Here is a 21,613-nt window from a genome sequence, read left to right as displayed (position 1 = left end):
AAGTTAATACTGAGAATCATTGCATCTATATTATTATATGAGTAACTGTTGAATGGGATGGTCATTTTTCAATTTACTAGCTTTCAGATATAAATCCAGACACTTCACAGAAATTTAAAAAATTATTTTTATCTCTAAGAAATTTATAATTCCAGGGAAATCTCCTTGCTGTCCTCATTATTTTTAGTTATCCCTTTTAATTCATTTGGACAAAAGACACAGTCTCTTCATTAATATCAATTTAATTTGTAATATTTAGTTCACGTGTATGTTTTCAGTTTTAAGAAGTTCTTGTGGCCACATTTCTGAACTCTAAACTCAGGAAGTGTACATCTTAGTTTTTGCAAACATTCCTTGGAACATTGCTTGTCTGTTCCATCTCTGGTATCAAAACACTTTTTAAAACTATGTTGCTTGCTTAGCATTTTGAAATCAAAGAGCTTTGGAAAGTCCAGGCCTGGAAGGTGAATGACTTTCATAGATTTTGCAAAAAGGAAGGCAAGAGAAACATTCAGAAGACTGAGCTAAAATCCTGCCACCCTCTGCTCCTGCACCTGACTGACAGCCCCGAGTCTGAGGGGACATCTCTGCAAAGTCACATCAGGTACCTGATGTCCCTTCATGCAGATATGCTATGATTGTTTTGACTAAATAAGCTGCTAAGGTCAGCTAGCTGTTGGTGGTTGGAAGAACACTTTTCCTTTAACCTAGAGGTTATGTTTTTGTTTTTTTTTAAAAAAAAACTGAATCTTAAAAAAGGTGGGAAAGGGGTGTTTCAAAGTTTTCCCAGCTCAGTCAAGCTCTATATTTGTGGCCTTGACTTTGAGAGCTTTCTGGTTCTAGTCTGTAGCCAGACCAACCTGAACAGGGCCCATCTCCTCTGATCTCAGGAGCTAAGCAGAATTAGGGATGGTTAGTATTTGGATGGGAGAACTTTATGGCTCTAGATCTATAATTCTGCCTGGTAACCCTCTGGACTGATTTGTATGGGAATTAGTTCTGATCTGAAAATAGCAGCCTTTAAGCCCACATGCATTTTCAAACAGCCACAGATAATGAGTTGCTTAGTCTTCAGTGAGGTACAGGAGGTATTTGGGGGTTTAGACAGACTGCAGTCATGTTTGGGTCCAGCTACCTCTTGCATTTGGGACTGGCCAGGTTACTCAACATCTCTGAGTCTTGTTTATTCAGTTCATTCAGTATTGGTGAGGGCAGCAATCTAGAAAGAGCTAGCACTTGCTTAGAGGCTGGGTCAACATCGCTAAACAAAGGATGATTTCTGCTCTCAATGACCTCAGGTCATGAGAAGATCAGGGAATGGTTTACCAGTGATAATCCAAGGATAATGTCTGTGACAAGCTATGTTCAGGACACAGTACTGGCACATCTTATACAGAAATCACCTCAGTATCCCACACCACCATAAACCAGAGGGGTCAGCTCCTGTTATATTTGATTTTTTTTTCCCCTTTGAGTAGATACTAAAGGAGGTACATAACCAAGGAGAGGATAAAGCTGGGGCCCAGACCTTGCTCTGGACCAGTTCTTAAAGGATTGGGAAATAAGAACATCCTTCCCAAGCACATACTTTCACTAAGCTAGGAGGGAAACCTAGGCGAGACTTGAAGCAATCCAGTCTGCCCACTTCCTGAATGGATTGCTTCCTAATAGGCCTTTGAATAATTCATGGAATCCAGACAGGAGACTTAGAGTGCTTTGCTTATCATAGCTTCCAATCTAGGCAGTCTCCTCAGAGGTTGGGGTTATTAAGGGTGTCCAACAGAGTATTCCAGCATTCACTGGGCAAGGTGAGAGACAGCAAGTAATCAGGTCTTTAAAGGACTTAACAGAAGAGAGAAATTGCTGCAGGAGGACTCTTAATTGATGAATGAGGGACAAGCATGTTTATTTAGTCTGAATTCATGGGATATTCCTACATGGCTTCTATAAATAAATAGGGTGGAGTCTCTGGTAGTGGCAGCTTTGCCTTATTGCAGAAAGGAAAACAGGTTAGGTGAGAGAGCTTACTGTGACCAATAGGCTCTTGGGAATTTTGGCTTTAAGTGAAAGGAATCCCAACAAAACGAGTTCCTTAAATATTATTGCTTTGTCCAATGTCAGAGAAGTTTGCTTATTTCTCATCAATGCTGAAATTAAAAAAAAAAGTTCAGTGTAACAGTGTTATTCAAGGACCTGCTATATTTAAACTGAGATGCAGGTTTTTTAAAAATGTTTTCATGCTTAAAATAAGCATCATCATAGTGATTTCTGGCTTCAAGTGAAATGTGATTATGTGGGCAAAACTTCTAGCAGAGAGAAGATACTTCTTAAATATTTATTTCCTTCCCCAATCTCCTTTTTTTACTATAGCTCTAACCTAAGGGGAATTAAGAGACAGTGAATTGAAGTCATTTCTAGGAAGAATGACTAGCATGAGTTGGTTGGATAGAGAAATGCTTAACGGATTTAAGCCCCCAAATCTGGTGCTGCTCCTTCTAGTTAATTGTAGGCAGTCTCTGTAACTTAGCTGGAAATGGGATCCTTTCCAGGCCTTCCTGAAGCCTCAGAGGCTCTCTTCTGGGTCAGCAGCAGTGAGGAGTGTTGCCAGGATACAGTAGAAAGCACAGGACCCCCAGCCTCCCTATGGGTTTCTAGTGCAGCTGTCTCAAGCTCAGCTGTTGAAATTTCAGTTCCTTCGTTCAAGTAAGTCTGTCCCCTAGAGAGGAATGTCTCATCAGGTGGCTTCCTCCATGCTGGTTAGTTTCGTGGTTCTATTCAGCCCTTCAAAACAGCACAGTGTGCTGAGCAGCCCAGAGGAGTCGATCCAGCCAGCCCCAGTGATGGGTTGCTGTGTAGGAACATGCCAGCCAGAGTTGGTGCCTGGGGGTGGCCCACAACTTAGCTTTGATGCATCTCAGGAGGCTCAGAGAGTTCAGGTCTCATTTCTTCAAGATTTTTGCTTTGTTCCTCACCAGGATTTTTTCCCACTTCCCCTCTGGGGCTTTGAGTCCACAAGCCTCCACTGCTCTGTGTGGTAGCTGTGTTGTAAACAATGTCCAATTAAAATTAATTGTTCAGGCAAAAGATGAGATGAAGCAAGACATTTATTCTTTTGCAAAAGGGTGTGCAGACAATAGTGGCAGTCAGGCAGTAGCACACCTCCTCACACTTCTCCCTTTTAGACCTGATGCAGAACTGTCTCCTCCATGCTTGGGCTGGGCTTCAGAGCTCACAATCCTTCCATTGCTTAAATAAGGAAAGAGAGAGAAGTGGAGGGTCTCTACTGGAGGACTAGCAAGCACTGCAGGAAATATTATCTGACCTAGAGAATGCAGAACTAGGGGGCACAGGCAGCTATAGATGATAACATTTTATACTTTTTTTTGTACTAAACATTTGTTCTATTCATCTTCCTTTGAAGAGAAGACGTAACCATCTCTTACAGCTGGAAGCTTGAACCCAGATCCTAGTGCATGGCAAAGTAAGAGATACCTCCTGGTCCCCTCATTTAAACTTTGTCTTTGCTTGAAGCAACCTGCATATCTTCTGTTTTTAAGTTTTAGATTTATTTATGTTGGCTAGAAATTGAGAAGGAAGAAGATCAGGCAGTAGTGCACCTGGTTAACCATGAACAAGGACATGGATTCAAGCCTCTGCTTCCCACCCCACCCCCCGCCTTGCAGGGAGTGATACTTCACAAACCATGAAGCAGGTATCTCTCTCCCTTTCAATCTCTCCCTTCCTACCTACTGAATTTCTCTTTGTGCTCTCAGATGAAAGAAAAAATGGAGAGAGGGGAGATAGAGACACCTGCAGAACTGCTTGTAAAGTTTCTCTATCCTGTAGGTGGGGACTGGAGCTTGAACCTGGGTCTCTTTGCTTGATAATGTGTGCACTCAACCAGGTGATCACCTCCTGGCCCTTTATACTTTCTATTTAGTTTCAAAACTCAGGAAGGATATCTAGCCTTTACAGTCATGATTTTCTTGAGGAAAAAAATGTTATTTCAAGCCTGTATGTGTGTATTTATAGAATCAAAGCAAACTTAATCCATATCCTAGAGCAGGACAAGGAACCTTTTTGTTTTTCCTGCCAAGAGTCATTTGGATAATTATCACATCATTTATGGTCCAATCACAATTATCAACTTCAAGATTAGCACTTAATGTTGCTATAGAAATAAGCTGTGAAGGGCCGGGTGGTGAAACACCCCACGCACACATTAAAATGTTCAAGGACCCAGGTTCTAGCCCCCACTCCCCACCTGCAGGGGGGACACTTTAGGAGCGGTGAAGCAGGTCTGCAGGTATCTGTCTTCCGCTCTCCTTATCTATCTCCTCTATCAAAGAAAATAGGAAAGAAAATCACTAGGAGTGCTGGCACTGAGCCCTAGTGATAACCCTGGTGGCAGTTATTTAAAAAAAAAAAACTGCAGTTGCCTTAGCAGGGCCAGTCATTCCCCCACCCTCAGTGGTGGAGGTCTACACGAAGACTTCCCCATCACTGTTTAGGACTCATTAGCTCCAGAAAGGAAGAGAACCTTCCCAGAAGAAAGGGCATACAGGAATGTGGGAGGGAACCCTGCCTGACACCACTGACCTCAATCTTCCTCACCTGGCCCATCTTTGACCCTTTAAAAAACTCATCAATTGATTGACTTTAACCATGGCTGATTCCAGGCCTTCTGCAAACATGTTTAGCCATTCATTTAATTCAGTGTTCTGAGGAGAATATCATCTCTGTTCACTTCTTATGATAGAGAGTTCTCTTATAGTCCTTTACCCCTCCAATCCATTACATTACAACATCTATTATTTTCATTATTCTAGCAATGGCACTTTTAAATCAAGCCATCTGTTATTTTTTAAAATATTTATTAATATTTTATTTATTGAATGGAGGCAAAGAGAATTTGAGAGGGGAGAGAGAGAGAAAGGGAAAGACACACTTGCAGCCCTGCTTCACTATTTATGAAGCTTTCCCCCTGCAGATGGGGATCAAGGGCTTGAACCAGGGTCCTTGCACACCATAATGTGTATGCTTAGCCAGGTGCGCCACCACCTGGCCCCACCAGATAACTATTTGTGTAGAGTTTTTTGTTTCTATGTTCCTGCCCTCTGGTTTCACCTAGATTAATTTTTTTCTCCTGTGGTTATATCTACTTATAATACGTATTTTTACTATTGGTTCTGGCAATTTCCTTACTTCCTGGATGTCATTTCTTTGTTCTTGGTTTCTTTCATTGCTCTAGGTGAAGTGACATTTTAGAAGACCTCTGAACAAAGATGTGTGGAAGCCAATGACTGTATAAATCTTAAGTGCCAACAACTGTGTGTCTGTGTTCTACCGTGCAATTACTAAATATGGATAACACTCACTACCATTCTTGTCCATCATCACTTTTGTTTGCTATACCTTTAATTTAGTTGTACCTGCAGAACTCCTGACTCTGCTTACTTGATATATTCACATAGATTTTCAGCAGACATCTGATGTTTAGCATGGCCAGTTCAGAATCCAAGGCCCTCCTGTCTGCACACAGCCTAGCTACTGCCTACAAACCTCTTCCCACTTTAGAAAATGTCAACAGCACTGACTTCTCCCCCCCCACACACACACACACTTCCTGGAAATCATGTTCCTGGTGTTTTGGGAAATTTGCAAGAGTGGCAGGTCTTTTCTCATTTACTGTGCCTAGTAGGTCATCTAGTCTAGAGGCTTAGCATCTTTAGACTTAAAAAAAAAATGTCCTTATGATAATTCTCTTGACATTTTTTTTTTCCATTGCTGGGATTTTGGACTTCCAAGACATATTTCTTCACTTTCTGATTTTTTTTTGGAGTGGGATTTAGAGAGATTTTCTTTATTTTTTATATATTTATTTATAAAATGGAAATATTGACAAGACTATAGGATAAGAGGGGTACAATTTCACAATTTCACACAGTTCCCACCACCAGAATTTTGTATCCAATCCCCTGCATTGGAAGCTTTCCTATTCTTTAGCCCTCTGGGAGCATGGACCCAGAATCATTATGGGGTGCAAAAGGTGGAAGGTCTGGCTTCTGTAATTGCTTCTCCACTGAACATGAGCGTTGGCAGATCAATCCATACTCCCATCATGTCTCTCTCTTTCCCTAGTGGGGCAGGGCTCTAGGGAGGTGGGGCTCCAGGATACATTAGTAGGGTCATCTTCACAGGGAAGTCTATTTGGCATCATGGTATCATCTGGAACCTGGTGGTTGAAAAAGAGTTAAGATAGAAAGCAGAGCAAATTGTTGACTAATCATGAACCTAAAAGTAAGAATATTGCAGATGAGATTTGGGGTCTCTGTTTTGGAAAATGCTAGTAGGTCTATTTTAGGTATATTGCAAGGGGCCCATGACTTTACTAGTTTTTGCCTGAGCCTGGCAGCTAGTATGCAGGTATTTTCTGGGGAGATGGTATCATAGTTGGAAAAGGACTAGAAAGCTGGATATTGGAAGAGAGTAGCTCCCAAATATGGGAAAAGTATGTAAATATTGTTAACTGTAACCCCCATCAATTTGATCTGGGGCCCATATTCGTCACCGGAGCCTATGTAATCTCTGCATCCCTGTAGGTCTGAGCTCACATACCTTAGCTTTATTTTTAAAATGCTACATATATATTTATTAAGGTGATAAAATTTATAATCTAAATAACTACAAAATACATATTTATGTGATATATAAAATTCTTATGACCCTTTAGAGGCAGAGAGAGGAAAACAAAGAGAGCACAGCATCAACATATCCTGCATTACTATGGAGGCCAGGCTTGAGCCGGAGTCTTGGGCATGGCAAAGCAGCACCTGTCCACATAAGCTATTTCACTCGCCATTTACAGCCCTTTTTTAAAAAAAAAAAAGGTTATTTATAAAAAGGAAACACTGACAAAAACCATAGGATAAAAAGGGCACAACTTTACAAAATTCCCACCACCAGAACTCCATATCCCATCCCCTCCTCTGATGGCTTTCCTACTCTTTATATAGCTCTTTCTTATCCTAATAGCATCCTTATCTGAAGGACACAAAAGTTTATCTCTGAGATCCCTGAGCTTAGGTACAGTAAACCTATCTTCTTTGTAGTGTGTCTGATATCTGTACCTTTTTGAGTTTCCTGTCTTCTGTTTTTTTTTATCTCTTTTATGTTTAGAGGCTTTCTTCAAATGTGAAGTCATCCTTAGCATTCTGTTCAGATTTTTAAAAGTGAGGTTTAAAACTGCTAATTAGAAGCTCATGTGCTTGGACTTGGCTTGTTAACTGCAATGTGCACTGGGAATAATTGGTTAAGTTGGCTTTTTAATTAGGAAATTTCTGAATGTCAGCACCTATAGGTTTTTCTCTAAGCACATGGAGTATTTGAATAAGTTTTGAGACTGAGATAATTTATATTCTGACAGCATAAACAAATTAAAATTTTCTTGTTATATATGGAGGTTCCTGAAATTTCCTATTTTCTGCCACTTGGGCAATTTCAGTAAATTTCCTGCCATATTGCTTTATAATAGTTTCTCTCTGTATGACTAAATTCTATTTCATTGTAATGTAGAACTGTGTGATTAATACTGACCTGTGTCCTCCAAGCACCAATCAGCTTTCCAAATTAATTTTCCTAAAGAAAACTGAATTTTCCTAAAGAAAGCTGAATTATTGTTCAACTTGTGCCACACACCCAAACATCTGTTATTGAGCCAAAAAGCAGTAATAGCTATTGAATAACTTTACCTTCTGCACTGTTGCAACTTCAATAGAATCCATTGTTTTGTTGTTGTTTGTTTGTTTGTTTTATAGAGGCAGAGGGGAAAGAGACCACAACACTGAAAATGTTTTCATTGTGGGGCAAGACTCGAACATGGGACTCACAAATAGTCATTATTTACTCTTCTGAGGGAGCATCACTCAACTCTGGCATATGATGGTTGAACCTGCAAGTCTTGTCCTCTAAATTATCTCCCTAACTTGACTTCTTTATCATTGGATTTTTTTGCCTACAAATCTCTTCCATTCATTAAGCTAGGATGGGGGTAGCATAATAGTTACACGAAGAGATTCTTTGCCTGAGATCTCAAGTTCAATCCCTATCACCACCAGAACCAGAACTGAACAGTGCTATGGTGAAAAAACAAACAAACAAAAAACCACATTTATCCTGTTGGTGAAATCCTAAGACTTTCTATATATTGGAACAATTACACTGGAAATTTATATCTTTTGATTTACAAATTTAACTGTCTGGATTCCTCACAAATATTTAAGATAGTCTCCTTGTAAATGTTTTACAGTGCTTAACATGGTAGTTGGGAATATCCCTAGAGTCTTAAACACAGTTTACTTTCTGTGAAATCAAATGCTTGATTCCTCTTATCCTCTAAATATTTTACCTGCATTTAACATACTGGATTGCTCTCTGTGTCTTAAATCTTCATTGAATGCAAGTATCTCCTGGTTTTATTTACATCACATTAGCCCTTCTTTTCCTGTTCCTTCCTTCCTATTCCATCTCTTCAACTTGACCTCTGATGTGAAAGTGCTTCATGATCTTGTTATCTTCTCCCTGCTCTTGTTGCGTGACTCCCTGCAGTCCACGTGTATGCACTACTGATTTTTACATTTTTCTTTTTATCTGTGCTGTGTCCTCAGGACTCCCAACTCTGCTTACCTGACATATTCAGAGATTTTTAGCAGACATTGGATGCTTAGCATAACCAGAACATGACCCAAGTCCCTAGCCTAACTATTTATTTTATTTTATTTTTTATTTTTTATTTATAAAAAGAAAACATTCGGGAGTCGGGCGGTAGCAGAGCGGGTTAAGCACATGTGGTGCAAAGTGCAAGGACTGGCATAAGGATCCCAGTTAGAGCCTCTGGCTCCCCACCTGCAGGGGAGTCACTTCACAGGCGGTGAAGCAGGTCTGCAGGTGTCTGTCTTTCTCTCTCCCTCTCTGTCTTCCCCTCCTCTCTCCTTTCTCTCTGTCCTATCCAACAATGATGACATCAACAGCAATAATAACTACAACAATGGAACAACAAGGGCAACAAAAGGGAATAAATTTAAAAATGAAAAAAAAGGAAACATTGACTAAACCATAGGATAAGAGGGGTACAACTACACACAAGTCCCACCTCCAGCTCTCCATATCCCATTCCCTCCCCTGATAGCTTTCCTATTTTTTATCCCTCTGGGAGTATGGACCCAAGGTCATTGTGGAATGCAGAAGGTGGAAGGTCTGGCTTCTCTAATTGCTTCCCCACTGAATATGGGCTTTGACTGGTCGATCCATACTCCCAGCCTGCCTCTCTTTTTCCCTATTAGGGTGGGGCTCTGGGGAAGTGGAGCTCCAGGACACATTGGTGGGGTTGTCTGTCCAGGGGAGTCTGGTAGGCATCATGCTGGCATCTGGAACCTGGTGGCTGAAAAGAGAGTTAACATACAAAGCCAAACAAATTATTGAGCAATCATGGACATAAAGGCTGGACTAGTGCAGATGAATAGTTGGGGGGGGGGTCCTCCATTTTGTAGATAGCTAATAGGCATATTTTAGTTATATTCCAAATGGCCTGTGGCTATACTAGTGTTTTGGTTTTTTTTTTCCCAGGGCCTGAAATCTGATATGCAGGTGGATCTAAGTTATTGCCTGGGGAGATGATGTCATGTCTGGAAAAGGAACAGAAAGCTGGGTCAGGGAAGAGAGTAGCTCCCTAATATGGGAAGGTGTATAATATAAATACTGTTGACTGTAAACCCCATTGATTTGATTTGGTCTGGGGCCCATACTCAGCTTTGGAGCCTATGTGACCTCTGCATCCCTGTAGATCTGAGCTCACATTCTGTGGTCATGAGTAGGAACATTCCAAGCTGCCCCAATACCGACCCATCATCCTTAAGTGTAGCATAGAGTATGTTGTCTATCCTCCCTTCAGAGGATGGAACATTCTCTGCCATTGTTGATCCAAGTTGAGGGCAAGGTCCTATGGGGGCCCACACAGGGGTCTATTTTGTTGTTCCTGATAGAGATGACCGGTAACAATGGAGAGAGGGGATTTATTTGAGGTCTAGGCCCATCATATCTGTTTGGTAATTTCAGGACTGCCTGAATAGGGCCCCAGCTGATGTGGTGGCCTGATAGTGACTAAAGAGTCATCATTAAAGATATTAATCACCAAAATATACAAAGAGCTCACCAAAATTAGCAACAATAAAGCAAGTGACCCCATCAAAGAACATGCAGAGAGGATAGGAATAAAATATTCACTATAGAAGAGATCCGAAAGACTAACAAACAAATGAAAAATTGTTCCAGGTCACTGATTGTCAGAGAAATGCAAATAAAGACAACACTGAGATACCACCTCACCCCTGTGAGAATGGCATACATCAAAAAGGACAGCAGCAACAAATACTAGAGAGACTGTGGGGACAGAGGAACCCTTTTGCACTGCTGGTGGGAATGTAAATTGCTCCAATCTCTGTGGAGAGTAGTCTGGAGAACTCTCACAAGGCTAGACATGGACCTTCCTTATGACCCAGTAATTCCTCTCCTGGGGGTATACCCCAAGGACTCCATAACACCCAACCAAAAAGATATTTATACACTATGTTCATAGCAGCGCAATTTGTAATAGCTAAAACCTGGAAGCAACCCAGGTGCCCAACAACAGATAAGTGGCTGAGAAAGCTGTGGTATATATACACAATAGAATACTATGCTGCTATAAATAACAATGAACCCACCTTCTCTGACCCATCTTGGACAGAGCTAGAAGGAATTATGTTAAGTGAGCTATTCAGAAGACAAAGATGAGTATGTGATGATCCCATTCATAAACAAAAGTCGAGAAAGAAGAACAGAAAGGGAAACTAAAGGCAGGATTTGACTGAATTCGGAGTAGGGCACCAAAGCAAAAACCCTGGGGTGAGGGTAAGGGTGGATATTTGGCTTCCTGGGATGGCGGGTTTGGGTGGGTGGGAAGGGACACAATCTTTCCTTTTTTTTTTTTTTTTCCCTCACCACCAGGGTTATCTCTGGAGCTCAGTGCCAGAACTATAAATCCACTGTTCCCAGCAGCCATTTTCACTTTTTTCCCCTCTCTCCCTCTCTCCTATTTTTTACTTGACAAGACAAAGAGAAATTGAGATAGATGGGAAGACAGAGACAGAGAAAGATGGACACCTGCTTCACCACTTGTGAATTTAACTCTCTGCAGGTGGGGGTTCTAACCCAGTCCTTGCATATGGTAACATGTGCATGTAACCGGGACCGCCCAGCCCCCACCTAGCTATTTCTTACACACCTCTTTCTTCCCACTTTAGAAAATGACAGTCACTTCCAGCATTCTGCTGAATGACAACCAAAATCTGACACCTGATTCTTAGCTCACAAAAAAACATTTTTCCATCACTAATGAAACTCCTCACCGCCGCCACCGTGGGTATGGACCAGGGTCTTGAACCTAGGTCCTTGTACATTATGTGTGCTCAACCAGGTATACCACCACCCAGATGGTTGTGCACACACCCAAATACTTTTATATATTTTCATTTCCATGCATTTTTGTGTCTATTACCTTGGACAAAGATACAATATTTCTTCTAAATTATGTAGCACCTTGTTACCTGTACCTCTGCTCACAGTCTTGCACATAGAGACTATAGCAAACTTTTTAAAAGCATCAGTCATTTCACTGTTTAATACTTTTGGAATCACACTGATTGGCCAACTTTTTATTTATCTTCTCACAGCACCAAGTTCACTCCCCTCTCTAGAATCTTTGGACTAGCTCTTCTTCCTCCAAAAATGAAATTCTGTTTTGGGGCCAGGGGGTGGCAGACTTGGTAGAGTGCACACATTATATATGCACAAGGACTTGGGTTTAAGCCCCTGCTCTCCACGTGTAGTGGGGAAGCTTCAGGAACAGTACTGCAGATATCTTTCTTCCCCATTCCTATCTGTAAAAGTGGGAAACAATTTGCATTCTTGAAAGCTAATTCTTTATCATATTCATCTTATTTACTGGTCTCCTCAGGTAGTCCTTCCTAGAAGTATCCACTCAATAATTTTCTTTCCCACCCAACTATTTTGATTCTATGAAAAATACTCATTATGGGAGTCAGGCGGCAGCGCAGCGGATTAAGCGCACATAGTGCAAAGTGCAAGGACCAGCATAAGGATCTCTGTTCAAGCCCCTGGCTCCCCACCTGCTGGGGAGTTGCTTCACAAGCAGTAAAGCAGGTCTGCAGGTGTCTCTCTTTCTCTCTCCCTTCTGTCTTCCCTTCCTCACTCCATTTCTCTCTGTCCTATCCAACAATGACAACAACAATAATAACTACAACAATAAAAAAAAAAGCACTCATTACTCTGACATTTTTTTTCCCCCTTACTTGCTTGGTTATTATCAGACTAGACTCTCCATGTTCAGTGTAAACTTGTCAACTTCATTCAATATAACATCATTTGGCACTGAGAATTTAATAGCTGTATGTTGACTACCTGGATTCATAGACGTCATCTAACTCAACTTTTTTATCTTTATAGGGAAGAAAATTAGAGAGGAGCAACAGACTGTCTAATTGTGCTCTTTATTATAATGGCCTCAATTGTACTCTAGAAGAATTATTTTAAATTACATTTTTGGTTCCACCAGTTTGACCTCAGCTTATTGTCTCCCCATGAGGGTGCTATGAATAGAAGACTGTTCTACGTGTCAGGTGCTAATCATCTTATTTCTGGCAGCTTTGAGAAATACTTTTTGACTGTTCTTTCCTGATGGCTTATGACTAACCTACCATTTTATCAAACTAGATATTTGTTGATATTCCTGCACAGAGAAGAATTATGTGTATTTTGTCAATTATAAAATGTATTGCAGATATAACATTAAATGCAAGGGGTTGTTCACATTAACCAGTTGTTAATAAGTAATCATGATTTAAAAATTTTTTTATTATTCATTTTCCATTTTGTTGCCCTTGTTGTTTTATTGTTGTTGTTGATGTCATTGTTGGATAAGACAGAGAGAAATGGAGAGAGGAGGGGAAGACAGAGAGAGGGAAGAAAGACAGACACCTACAGGCCTGCTTCACCACCTGTTGAAAAGACTCTCCTGCAGGTGGGGAGCTGGGGGCTTGAACCGGCATCCTTATGCCGGTCCTTGTGCTTTGTGCCACATGCACTTAACCCGCTGCACCACCACCTGTCCCCTATACTGCATAATTTTGATACCTATTGAATATTCTGTTGTAGGTGTCAGTACCTCATTGATAATATTCTTTCTTCCAGATTTTTAATGTGAAAATCTGAACTTGCAAAACAAACAAGTAAACAAACAATCCAAAATTCAGTTGCCACAGACCCCCTAGAGCTCCTGTGTAAGTCTGTGCATGACATACATTTCTAGTAACAGACAGCAGGCTGCAGGGACATGAACACTGCTTCTTTGAGTGAGATGACGTGATCTGTCCATGTGCTATGGTTGCTCAGCTATTTTAGAAGTGCAGATAGAACAGATAGAACTCTGGCTTCTCCTGGTCACAGGGGAAGAAGACTTGCTCTCACTTTTATGCTTGTCCCACCTGGAGCATGAGGCTATTCACACAGCTTAGCCTGAGATCTGCTCTGACAGCTCCATTGGCTCTCAGGTATTCACTTGAGTAGAACCTCTCCACTAAACTGCAGTCTCACTCACCTGTACTCCAGGAAGGGAGAGCAGTGAGAACTGGGAAGAGTGAAATGCCATGAGTTTGTAAGTCCACTCCTTACAAACTTCAATGGAATTCATCGTTTCTTTCCCTCTTTTTTTAAAAACCAGAATTTTTCTCATTCCAAAGTTATGTGAAAAGTCACAGATGAGAAGAAATTGATAAGACCATTGGCTCAACTTCTACTTCATTGAGCATCTGTTTTATAAGGGAAAATATTAAAATGATATGGCCCTTGTCTTATATAGGAGCAGAAGACAGTGAAATGGCCTGTCTTTAAATAAGAGGGAATTTACAGAAGTTGGGGACAATATATAATTCAGTACTCATAATATCCCTATGTTATTTAAGAGCAACAGAAAGTGGGAAGGGGCTAAGTGACTGATTCAGTAGTCTCAGTTCAGATTCTGGCTCTAGCCTCAAAGGTCATGTTTGCTCTCTGTACCAGCTGGTGGTCTCCAAACCTAAATAATACAGGTTTGTATTCCACCTGCTAAGTATACTAACATCCAAGTACATGAACTGGTGTCAGAACATAGAGATCTAGACATGTCCATGGGAACTCATGGTGAGAGGGCTGTGTATACAATACTGTGTGTAAGAACCTGGGTTCAAGCCCCTGGGCCCCTCCTATAGGAAAGAGAATCTTTACAAACAGTGAAGCAGTGCTGCAGGTGTCTTTATTTGAAATAAAATAAAAATCTTGACTCTGAAAAAGTAGAATGTTTTAACTGACATTTATGTAGAGATGCTTATGCTACAGAAGGTAACTTTAAAACCTTCCTTGTTTTCTTTTAAAGAAACTAACTTCTCAGTGATTAACTATCTGGATGAGAAAATAGTTTCCACCATAAATAGAATTTTTAAAATCTGTGTCATGTAAAGATATAGAATTCACATTTTTATAGTACAAGAATCCCAAATGGAGATACTAATATAAGTTCTAAAAATATTCAAGCTAGTGAAATTCTTGGAGTTCCCAGAAGAATAAAAAAACTTCTCTGAAAGGTTACTACCTTAAAAATATATCTTAATAGAAAGTACTAAAGGGGCCGAGTGGTGGCACACCTGGTTGAGTGCACATGTTTCAATATGCAAGGACCCAGGTTCAAGCTCCTGGTTTCCACTTATAGGAGGAAATCTTCATGAGTGGTGAAGCAGGGTTGCAGAGGTGTCTCTCTTCCTCTGCACTTAATTTCTATCTGTCTCTATCCAATCAATAAAGATAGTACAAAGAAATGATTCACAATATGGGGTAGAAGGACCTAAAATAATTTAACACTAATACTGTCTATAAATTAATTATATTTACAATCATTATAGAGACAAAAAAAAGCTCTCCAGAAAAAGCAGGATATTAAAAACAGTTCAACAGAATAATTCAAGAATTGTATTCAAATGTGAATACAAATTAAGTACAATAGCTGACTTAAGGAACAGACTGTCACAGCTGAAGAGAGTTGATGAGATAAATTATATCATAGAGAATTACCTAAGAGATAAAGACATGAGAAATTAAAAAATTGGGGGGACTAGACATTTCTGTTTTGTTTTATTAAGAATTTCAGGAGAAAATGGAGAATGTTAAGTGAAAATGACTATGAACTGTTTAGCCTTAAGAAAAGCTATGAAGCCCCAGATTGGAGAGGCACATTGAGGTCATTGTTTTAAGCAGCTTAGCAGAAATTCATTGTGTATCTATAACACAAGTTTTCCCACTTATCTGTCCATGCACATGTGGATTTCTTCCAAATTTGGATAGTTACAAACTGTGCTGCTATGAAGTCACCTCCTTTGCCTCATCTTGGATGGAGCTTGAAGGAGTCAAAAAGAGAAGGACAAATGGCAGCTGATCTCACTTATAGTTGGAACTTTAGAAATGAGGACGGAAAGGGATGACACATATGTAACTTGAACTGGATTGGGGTGTATCATGGACCTAAGTTGAGAAAGTGTTTTGCAGACAACTGTTATGAAAGATGAGAAATTGTACCCATGTGTCAACTGTACTGTAAACTATTGAAACCCTAGTAAAATGGCTTTATAAAGCACACTGAGGGGGTCAGGCAGTGGCACACCTGATTAAGCACAAGGACCCAGGATTTGAACCTCCAGTACCAACCTGCAAAGGGACACTTCACGAGCAGTGAAGCAAGTCTGCAGGTGTCTCTCTCTCTCCCTTTCTCTCACCCCCTCCCCTCTCTGTCCTATCCAATAAAATAGAATAAAAAGGGGGCTGGGATGGCTGCCAGGAGTGGTGGTTTTGCAGTGTAGGCACAGAGCTCCAGCAATAACCCTGGAGGCAAAAAAGAAAAGACTCATTTATATTAGTATATAAATCTAGTGGCTGAGCTTGTAGAGTGCAGTACCTGTGTGCATGAGACCCAAAGTTCCATCCCCTTCACCATATATCCTCTTCTCTATAAATAAGAGCATTAAATATGTATGCAGTATATATATATATATATTGATCTGTCAGGAAAGTGAAGACATATTTTTGCATGGAAAAAAATAATACATCATGCCTTTTCCTACAACACAACTGTTGGATTCACTATATAAAACACAAAGTGCTGAAAAGAAACTAATTAAGAACTAGAGGAAAAATAAAATATAGTGGTACAACTATTAGAATGATGGGGGAATCTTAGCAAAATAGAATTAGATGGGTTTTTAGGATTTCCTTTCTTATTAGTGAAGATAAACACTTTTTAATAGTAAATATTTATTTCTTACTTTGCAAGTTGCTGGAATTGACTTCTACAAGGTATGTCTCATAAACATATTGTTAGACTCACCTGAGCAGCACATTAGGACACAGAAGTATTATAGTTGTACCCCCAGAGATGTTCAGAAATATTTATTTTGGATGGAAAGAGATACCTGGAGCATTGTTTATAAAGCTTCACTCCTGTAGGTGGGGACTGGGGACTTGAAGACCAGTCCTAAACATAGTAAGGTGTGCTCGCTACTGGGTACACTACTACCTGGCCTGAAATATTTATTTATTTATTTATTTAGAACACTTTGGGGGGGATGAATGGTTTATAGTTGACAATAAATATAGTTGTTAACACATGTGTAAAATTTTTGTTTTCTTTTTTACATTTTAATTTATTTATTTTATTTTTTTAATTTATTTTTTATTTAAGAAAGGATAAAAAAACAAAACCATAGGGAAGAAGGGGTACAACTCCACACGATTCCTACCACCCAATCTCCATATCCCATACCCTCCCCTATAGCTTTCCCATTCTCCATCCCTCTGGGAGCATGGACCCAGGGTCGTGGGTTGCAGAAGGTTGAAGGTCTGGCTTCTGTAATTGCTCCCCTGCTGAATATGGGCATTTACTGGTCAGTCCATACTCCCAGTCTGCCTCTCTCTTTTTCCTAGTAGGGTGGGTCTCTGGGGAAGCGGAGCTCCAGGACACATTGGTGGGGTCTTCAGTCCAGGGAAGCCTGGCCGGCATCCTGATGGCATCTGGCACCTGGTGGCTGAAAAGAGAGTTAACATACAAAGCCAAACAAATTGTTGAGCAACCATGGACCCAAAGGTTGGAATAGAGGAGAGGAAATGTTGGGGGGGGGGGGGGTTGCTCACTGCAAACTCTAGTGTACTTCTGCTTTCAGGTATATATTTTGCACTTGTTTATGGATACATGTGAACATATGCTCTCTCTCACAAAACTTGGTGTATATCTAGGTTTTGGGACTTTGTTAGAAATTGATTCACCTGGGATGGAATTAGAGAATACTATGAAAGGAAAAGTCTCACCCAAGTAATGAAGCTGAAGGGTTGTCACTCCACACCTGAAGTCTCTGGACACAGTCTGAGCTGAAGCATGTTGAGGTGGCAATCGTTGCATTGATAAGGTTGTGATCGGCTGATGCAATATTATTTGATATGGATTGGGAGAGGCAAGTGGGAAGGTGGCCCATTTCCAAAGGTTCCAGGACTGGGGCAAGTAGAGGCTCTATAGTGGAGATGTGAGGTTCCTGCTGTCTTAGGGTTCAAAAAGACAATGGATAGTTAATGTTTTATCATCACATTATTTGGTAATTGGGTTAAGTTTGAAAGTCCTTTTGTTAGGGTTTGTTGTATAGTACCCAGTATCTTGTAAATAGCTGTGCCACTGGTTGCCTCTGATCTACTTGGTCTAGGCTTTTGAGAGAATCTCCATATCAGATACACAGCCTATATATTAAGAAGACTCAGTCTGTGTTTTAAAAACTTCGAGACATAAAATTAATTTTACCCCTCTCATATTAACTAGTGATTTATATGACTACACTTTACTAGGAGTGTACATAAACACCATTCCCACCACCAAAAGACTGTGTCCCATGCTACCCACCTACCCCCAACCCCCACCGGCCCAGGAAGCCGCATATCTACCCCTCACCACAGGATTTTACTTTGGTGCCCTACTTTCAATTTAGTCATCCTGCTTTTAGTTTCCCTTTCAGATCTTCTTAGTCAACTTCTGTTGATGAGTGGGATCATCCCATACTCATCTTTATCTTTCTGACTTAGCTCACTTAACATAATTCCTTCTAGCTCTGTCCAAGATGGGTCAGAGAAGGTGGGTTCATTGTTCTTAATAGTTGTATAGTATCCCATTGTGTATATATACCACAGCTTTCTCAGCCACTCATCTGTTGTTGGGCACCTGGGTTGCTTCCAGGTTTTAGCTATTATGAATTGTGCTGCTATGAACATAGGAGTACACATCTCTTTTTGGTTGGATGTTATGGAGTCCTTGGGGTATAACCCCAGGAGAGGAATTACTGGATCATATGGAAGGTCCATGTCTAGCCTTGTGCGACTTTTCCAGATTGCTCTCTACAGAGGCTGGACCAATTTACATTCCCACCAGCAATGCAAAAGGGTTCCAGTGTCCCCACAGCCTCTCCAGCATTTGTTGCTGCTGTCCTTTTTGATGTATGCCATTCTTACAGGAGTGAGGTGGTATCTCAATGTTGTCTTAATTTGCATTTATCTGACAATCAGTGACCTAGAGCAGTTCTTCATATGTTTGTTAGCCTTTTGGATCTCCTCTGAGGTGAATGTTTTGTTCATATACTCTGCCCATTTTTGGATGGGGTCATTTGCTTTTTTGGTGTTAAGTTTGCTGAGTTCTTTATATATTTTGGTGATTAGTTTCTTGTCTGATGTATGGCATGTGAAGATCTTCTCCCATTCTGTGAGGTGTCTCTTTGTTTGTTTAATAGTTTCTTTGGCTGTGCAGAGGCTTTTCAATTTGATGTAGTCCCATTGGTTTGTTTCTGATTTAGTCTTTCTTGCAATTGGTTGTGTTTCATCAAAGATGTCCTTGAAGTGTAGGTGGGAAAGTGTTTTACCAATGTTTTCCTCTAAGTATTTGATTGTTTCTGGTCTAACATCCAGGTCTCTAATCCATTTGGAGTTGATTTTTGTTTTTTTCGAGATAAAGTGGTTCAATTTCATTCTTCTGCATGTTACAACGCAGTTTTCACAGCACCATTTATTGAAGAGAACTTCCTTCTTCCATTTAATGCTTTGGGCCCCCTTATGAAAGATTAGATGTCCATCGGTGTGGAGATTCATTTCTGGGCTTTCAATTCTGTTCCACTGCTCTGTGTGCCTATTTTTGTTCTAGTACCATGCTGTTTTGATGATGATGGCTTTATAATATAGTTTGAGATCTGGGAGTGTGATGCCTCCATTTCTGTTTCTTTTCCTCAAGATGGTTTTGAAAATCTGGGTGTTTTCTGGTTCCAGATAAATGATTGTAGTGTTTGTTCTATTCTCTTATAGAAGCCTGGTGGAAATTTGATGGATATTGCATTTAATTTGTATATGGCTCTGGGGAGAATATTCATTCTGCTGATAATTATTCTTCCAATCCATGAGTATGGGATGTCTTTCCATATCTTGGTACCAGTTTCTATTTCCTTGCGTAGCGACTCATAGTTTTCAGTATATAAGTCTTTCACTTCTTTGGTCAACTTTATTCCTAGGTATTTGATTGATTTTGCTGAAACAGTAAATGGGAGTGATTTCTGGATGTCTTCTTCAGAGTTAGTGTTTGCATAAAGAAATGCCACTGATTTTTGTACATTGATTTTGTAGCCTGACACCTTGCTATATTGCCTAATAACTTTCAGTAGTTTTCTGCTGGATTCTTTAGGTTTTTCTATATATACTGTCATATCATCTGCAAATAGTGAGAGCTTGACTTCTTCCCTTCCAATCTCTATTCCTTTGATTTCTTTCTCTTGCCTGATTGCTATGGCAAGAACTTCCAATACTATGTTGAAGAGTAATGGTGATGGTGGACAGCCCTGTCTAGTCCCTGATCTGAGGGGGAATGCTTTCAGCTTCTGTCCATTGAGTATGATGTTTGCTGTAGGTTTGCTATATATAGACTCCACTATCTTGAGGAATTTCCCATCTATTCCCATTTTTTGTAGAGTTTTGAGCATGAATGGGTGTTGGATTTTGTCAAAGGCTGTCTCTGCATCTATTGAGATAATCATGTGGGTTTTGGGCTTTGCTTTTATTGATGTGGTGAATGACATTGATTGACTTACATATGTTGAACCAGCCTTACATTCCTGGGATGAATCCCACTTGGTCGTGATGAGCAATCTTTTTGATGTGCTGTTGTATCTGGTTGGCCAAGATCTTGTTTAATATTTTGGCATCTATGTTCATCAGAGATATTGGTATGTAGTTTTCCTTTTTTGTTGTGTCCCTATCTGCTTTTGGTATCAGGGTGATGTTGGCTTCATAGAAGGTGGAAGGGAGTATTCCTGTTTCTTCAATCTTATGGAAAAGCTTAAGAAGTATGGGTACTAACTGTTTCCTGAAAGTTTTGTAGAATTCATTAGTGAAGCCATCTAGTCCAGGACTTTTGTTGTTGGGGAGATTCTTAATAACAGTTTCGATTTCTTTGTCTGTGATTGGTGCATTTAGATTTTGTAGTTCTTCTTGGTTCAGTTTTGGAAGGGCATATGCTTCTAGGAATTGTTCCATTTCTTCCAGATTCTCTAGTTTGGTGGCGTATAGTTCTTCATAGAAGTTTCGCATAATTCTCTGGATTTCTGTGGTGTCAGTTGTGATATCTCCTCCATCGTTTACAATTCTATTAATTTGAGTCTTCTCTCTTCTTTGTTTGGTGAATCTGGCTATGGGTTTGTTAATTTTGTTTAATCTTTCAAAGAACCAACATTTGGCTTCATTGATCTTTTGTATAGTTCTCTTATTTTTGATGTTGTTTATTTCTGCTCTAATTTTAGTGATTTCAGTCCTCCTGGTTGCTGTTGGGTTCCTTTATTCATCTTCCTCTACGTCCTTGAGGTGTGCAGTAAGGTCATTCATTTAAGCTTTTTCTTGTTGTTTAATATGTGATTGTATGGCTATAAGTTTCCCTCCTAATACTGCTTTAGCTCTGTCCCAAATATTTTGATAGTTGTGTCTTCATTTTTATTTGTTTCCAGGAACATTTGAATTTCCTGCTTGAGTGAATCTCTGACCCAGTGGTTCTTAAGGAGTATGTTGTTTATTTTCCAAATTCTGTGACTTTTAATAATTTTCTGTTTGTTGTTAAATGTTAGTTTTAATCTACTGTGGTCTGAGAAGATACTTAGGATGATTTCAGTGCTCTTGAATTTATTGATGCTATCTTTGTGGCCTAACATGTGGTCTATCCTCGAGTATGTGTTATATGGATTTGAAAAGAAGGTGTATTCCAGTTTTGGGGGGTGAAGGACTCTGAAAATGTCCAAGAGGTCTAGTCTGTCAATCTCTTCATTTAATTCTCTTGTATCTTTGTTGGTTCTCTGCTTTGTTTATATGTCTAAGTGTGAGAGTGGGGTATTGAAGTCTCCCACTATTATTGTATTTT

General features: G+C 40.0%; 1 long non-coding RNA gene across 2 annotated transcripts in view; it reads left to right on the top strand.

Annotated features, from left to right (window-relative positions):
• The window catches only part of LOC132540892 (uncharacterized), a 232,854-nt gene that overhangs the window by 184,218 nt on the left and 27,023 nt on the right, over positions 1–21,613 (top strand). The gene's annotated exons all lie outside the window — the stretch shown is intronic.

This window comes from Erinaceus europaeus, chromosome 10, assembly GCF_950295315.1.
Source record: "Erinaceus europaeus chromosome 10, mEriEur2.1, whole genome shotgun sequence".
NCBI classification, from domain to species: domain Eukaryota; kingdom Metazoa; phylum Chordata; class Mammalia; order Eulipotyphla; family Erinaceidae; genus Erinaceus; species Erinaceus europaeus.
The sequence above is the reverse complement of the archived record's forward strand: the minus strand, read 5'-3'. Positions and strand labels throughout refer to the sequence as shown.